A 6,000-nucleotide genomic window follows, 5' to 3' on the forward strand; every position below is an offset into this window, starting at 1 on the left:
CATAAAGGTTGAAGTGGGAAGGAGTGTTCTGTTCAGATGCAAAATTGGCTAGGCCTGGGATTGAAAGTGGTTCAATTTCTGCCCTACTAATAGTGACCCTGAGGGAACCAGTTATTTGTCACATTTAATAGGGAGGCAACTGAGGCTGTACTAGACCAGGATTCCACAAAATGCTACACCAGTGTGAGAACTCAGATATTCTAAATCCTCGACTTTCCAATACTAAAAACTGTCTCTTACTTAGAGACAAAACAGTTGTGACCTTCAGGACCACAGTCTACCTCCATAAAAACAACATTCTTATGCTTTATGAGGGAAACAGCCCTATTTCTGAGGAGCTACCACCAGGGTGGGCCCTGTAATTCCTGCTAAGAAGTTTAGACTACATCCTATAAAGCTAGTAAAGTACCATCAGAATTGAACTTGTCTGTTTTTTAAATTATCATATGATAAAATTGCTTTTTTTTCTTTTGGTGTATAATTCAATGAATTTTAACACATGTAGATATTCATGTAACCACCACCACTACCAGGATACAGAAGTTTCCACTATCCCATTAATCTCCTTTATATCATTCCTTTATAGCTACACCTTAACCCTACCTCTAACCACTGATCTATTTTTCCATCCTTATAGTTTAAGGAATGAATGTCATAGAATATGTAACCTTTTGAGGCAAGCTTCTTTAACTCAGCATAATGCCTTTGAGGTTCTTCTGTTGTTTTGTGATCAACAGTTTGTTCTGTTTATTGCTGAATAGCATTCCATTGTATTGATCTACCAGTTTGTTTATCCATTTAGCCATTGAAGGACCTTCAAGTTGTTTCCAGTTTTTGGCAATTATGAATAAAGCTGTTATGAACATTCATATCCAGGTTATTGTATCCACTTCTCTAGGATAAATACCCAGGAGTGTGATTGCTGGATTATATGGTAAAATCGTGTTTAACTTGATAAGAAACTTCCAAATTATTTTCCATAGTTGCTGTACCATTTTGCATCCAAACCAGCAATGCTTGGAAAGTTCCACTTGCTCCACATCTTCACCAGCTCTTGGAATTCAGTAATTTTTATTTTAGCCATTCTAATAGGTGTTTAGTGATACCTCATCATAGCTTTTCCCTAATAGCTAATGATGTTGAACATCTTTTTATGTGCTTATTTGTCATACTTAAATCCTCTTTGGTAAAATGGCTGCAAATTCTTTTCTCTCTTTTGTAATTGTGTTTTTCATTTACTTATTGTTGAGTTTTCAGAATTCTTTAGATATCCTGGATCCAAATTCTTTGTCAGATATATGATTTAGAAATATCTTCTGCCAATCCATAGTTTGTCTTTTCATTCTCTCAACAATATCTTTCAGAGGAGAAGTTTTCCATTTTATTTATTTATTTTTTAGGCCACGCCATGCAGCATGCAGGATCTTAGTTCCCAAAACAGGGATCAAACACATGCCCCCTGCACTGGGAGTGTGGAGTCTTAACCATTGGACCACCAGGGAAGTCCCTAGTTTTACATTTTTATAAAAATAACAATTCATCATTTTTTTTCTTCTATGGACTGTGCGTTTTTGCATTATATCTAAAAATTCTTTCTCCAACTCAGTGGTTCTTAACCAGGGGGGACTTTGTCCCCAGGAACATTGGGCAAAGTCTGGATACATTTTTGGTTGTCATGACTTACGGGGCATGGTGTTACTGGTCTCTCATGGGTAAAGGCTGGGGATGCTACTATATATCCTACAATGCACAGCAAAGTTTCCATGACAAAGAATTATCAAGCCCAAAATGTCAGTGGTGCTGCTGCTCAGAAACCCCCATTTAACCCTATGTCACAAAGATTTTCTTTTACATTGATTTCTAAAGGTTTTATAGCTTTATGTTTTAATTTTAGATCTATGACTCACTTTGAGTTAATTTTTGTATAATGAATGAGGTTTAGGTGAAGGTTCATTCTTTAGCATATGGATATCCAACAGTTCCAACATCATGTATTATAGTAAAAAAGACTGCTTTTATCACTGAATTTTTTGCACCTTTCTCAAAAATCAAACAGCCATAATTGTGTGGGTCTAATTCTGAACTCTCTACTCTGTTACATTGTTCTGTCTCTCTCTTCCCCAATAACCACACCATATTCATTACTTTGTAAGCTTTATAGCAAATTTTCAAATTGGATGGTGTGATTCTTTCAACTTTATTCTTTTTCAAAATTGTCTTAGCTATTCTAGTTCATTTGCCCATGAAATTTGAGAATCAGTTTGTCTGTATGTACAAAAAAAATCCTGCTGGGATTTTGACTGGTATTGAGTTCAATCTACAGACCAATTCAGAAGTGACATCTTTACTCAGTTGACACTTCCATTCCATGAATACCATGTTTCTCAATTTGCATGATTTCTTTTATCAGCATTTTGTAGTTTCCGCCACATAGATTTTGTAGATGTTTTATCAGATTTATACCTAAGCATCTCATTTTGGGGACCTACTATAAATGGTATTTTAAAGTTTTAATTTCCTTGCATGTACATTGTCAGGATACAGAAATGGGATTGATTTTTATGTGTTGATTTTGTGTTCTGTTACTTTGTTAAGCAAACATGTTAGTTCTAGGAGTTTTTCTCTCTCTTTTTTATTGTAGATCCCTTGATATTTTCTACACATATGGTTATGTCAGCTGCCCAAAAGAAGTCAGTTTTACTTATTCTTTTCAAATCTGTATTCTTTTTACCTCTTTTTCTTGTCTCATTGCACTGGATAAAACTTCTAGTATAATGTTGAATAGGACTGGTGAGATTAGACATCCTTGCCTTGTTTCTAAGGCAAGGGGAAAGTATTCAGTCTTTCACCACTAAACATGATGTTACATGTAGATCTTTGGAGACAACCTTTATCAGGTTGAGAAAGTTTCTATCCTTAGTTTGTTGATAACTTTTATCATGGATGAATGCTGAATTTTGTCAAATGCTTTTTTCATATCAATTGATATATGATTTTTCTTCTTTAAACTGCTAATATGATTGATTACATTGACTTATTTTCAAATATTGAACCAGGTTTGCATTCCCAAGATGAACTTCATTTGTTTCAGTCATACTATTTCTGGATTGGATTTGTTAAAGATCTTGAGTCTATGTTTACGGGTGATACCGATCTGTAATTTTCTTTTTTATACTGTCTTTGTCTGGTTTTGGTTATATGGATAAAGCTAGCTTTGAAAAATGGGTTGAAATGTTCCCTTTTCTGTTTTCTGGAGAGATAGTGTAGAATTGGTGTTAATTCTTCTTTAAATGTTTGGTAGAATTCACCAGTGAAACCACTTGATAATGGAGACTTCTCTGGGGGGAGGTTTTCAACTATGAATTCAATTTCTATATTAGTTATAGGACTACTCAGATTATCTATTTTATCTGGATGACATTTGGTAGTTTGTAGTTTGCAGGGAATTGGTCCATTTCATCTAAGTTGTCAAATTTATGTGCATAGAGTTGTTCTTAGTATTCCCTTAATAGCCTTTTAATGAATATAAAGTCTGTAGTGATTTCCCCTCTTCCATTCCTGATATTGATGATTTGAATCTTTGCTCATTTTTCTTTGTTTAGCCTGGCTAGAAATTTACGAATTTTACTGATCTTTGCAAAGAAGCCGTTTTGGGTTTCATTGATTTTCTCTATTTTTTTCTTATGTTTCCTATTTCATTGATTGTTGCTGTTTCTTTCCTTCTGCTTGATTTATTTAATTCTTTTTCTACTTTAAGGAGGAAGCTTAAGTTATTGATTTCAGATCTTTCTTGTTTTCTAATATGAGCATTTAATGCTATAGAGTGCCCTAAAACCACTGCTTTTTGCTGTATTCAACTAATTTTGATATATTTTCATTTCCATTCTGTTCAAAATATTTCTAATCACTCCTCGGACATTTCTTTGACACATAGATTATTTAGAAGTATATTATTTAATTTCTAAGTGTCTGGAAATTTTACGATTATTTTTCTGTTACTGATTTCTAGTTTAATTCCATTGTGACTAGAGAACACATTCTGTATGAGTTCAATTATTTTTAATTGGTTAAGGCTTGTTTTATGACCTAGGATATGGTCTATCTTGGAGAATGTTCCACGTACACTTAAGAGAATGTGTATTCCTGCTGTCATTGGGTGGAGTAATATATCAGTTGGATTCAGTTGATTGATGTTGTTGTTCATTTCTTCAATATTCTTTCTGATTCTGTCTGCTTATTTCCATCAATTACTAAAACTATAATTATAGAGTTTTTCCACTTCTCTCTGCTCTGTCAAGGTTTGCTTCTTGAATTTTGAACTTCTGTTATTAGAAGCAAATACATATAGAATTACTAGGTCTTTGTGGTGAATTGACTCTTTTATCAATATATAATGTTGTTCTTTACCCCTGGCAATTTCTTAGCTCTGAAGTCCATTTTGTCTGATGTTAATATAGCCATTCCAATTTTTTTACATTAGTTTTTTTCTGGTTTATTTTTTTAATTGAAGTATAGTTGATTTTCAATATTATATTAGTTTCAGGTGTTACAACATAGTGATTGAATATTTTTATAGGTTATACTTTGATAAAGTTATAAAATATTACCTATATTCCCTGTGCTGTACAATATATCCTTGGAGCTTATTTATTTTATACAAAGTAGTTTGTACCTCTTAACTCCTTACCTTTATGTTGCCTCTCCCTTATTCCATCTCCCCACTGGTAACCACTAGTTTCTTCTCTATATCTGTGAGTCTCTTTCTGTTTTGTTATATCCATTCATTTTTTTAGACTCCAACATATAAGTGATAACATACAGTATTTGTCTTTCTCTGTCTGACTTATTTCACTAATACCCTCCAGGTCTACACATGTTGTTCCAAATAGCAATATTTCATTCTTTTTTAAGGCTTTTCATTCATTTTTTTTCTTTTTAATGTCCTTATTGGAGTATAATTCCTTTACACTGGTGTGGTAGTTTCTGCTTTATAACAAAGTGAATCACTTATACATATACATATGTCCCCAACTCTCCTCTCTCTTGCGTCTCCCTCCCTCCACCTTCCCTATCCCACCCCTCTAGGTGGTCACAAAGCACCGAAATGATCTCCCTGTGCTATGCAGCTGCTTCCCACTAGCTACCTATTTTATGTTTGGTAGTGTATATATGCCCATGCCACTCTCTCACTTTGTCCCACCTTACCATTCCCCCTCCCCTTACACTCAAGCCCATTCTCTAGTAGGTCTGCATTTTTAATCCCGTCTTGCCCCTGGTTCTTCATGGCCTTTTTTTTTCTTCTTAGACTCCATATATATGGGTTAGCATATAGTATTTCTTTTTCTTTTTCTGACTTAACTTCACTCTGTATGACAGACTCTAAGTTCATCCGCCTCACTAAAAATAACTCAATATCGTTTGTTTTTATGGCTAGTAATATTCCACTGTGTATATGTGCCACGTCATGTTTATCCATTCATCTGTTGATGGACACTTAGGTTGCTTCCATGTCCTGGCTATTGTAAACAGAGCTGAAATAAACATTATGGTACAAGACTCTTTTTGAATTCTGGTTGTCTCAGGGTATATGCCCAATAGTGGGATTCCTGGGTAGTATGGTGGTTCTATTTTTAGTTTTCTAAGGAACCTCCATACTGTTCTTCATAGTGGCTGTATTAATTTACATTCCCACCAACAGTGCAAGAGGGTTCCCTTTTCTCCACACCCTCTCCAGCATTTATTGTTTCTAGATTTTTTGATGATGGCCATTCTAAATGGTGTGAGGTGATACCTCACTGTAGTTTTGATCTGCATTTCTCTAATGATTAGTGGTGTTGAGCAACCTTTCATGTGTCTGTTGGTGATCTATATATCTTCTTTGGAGAAATGTCTATTTAGGTCTTCTGCCCATTTTTGGATTGAGTTGTTTGTTTTTTTGATATTAAGCTGCATGAGCTGCTTGTATATTTTGGAGATTAATCCTTTGTCAGTTGCTTCATT

The sequence above is a fragment of the Pseudorca crassidens genome, chromosome X (assembly GCF_039906515.1).
Source record: "Pseudorca crassidens isolate mPseCra1 chromosome X, mPseCra1.hap1, whole genome shotgun sequence".
NCBI classification, from domain to species: Eukaryota; Metazoa; Chordata; class Mammalia; order Artiodactyla; family Delphinidae; genus Pseudorca; species Pseudorca crassidens.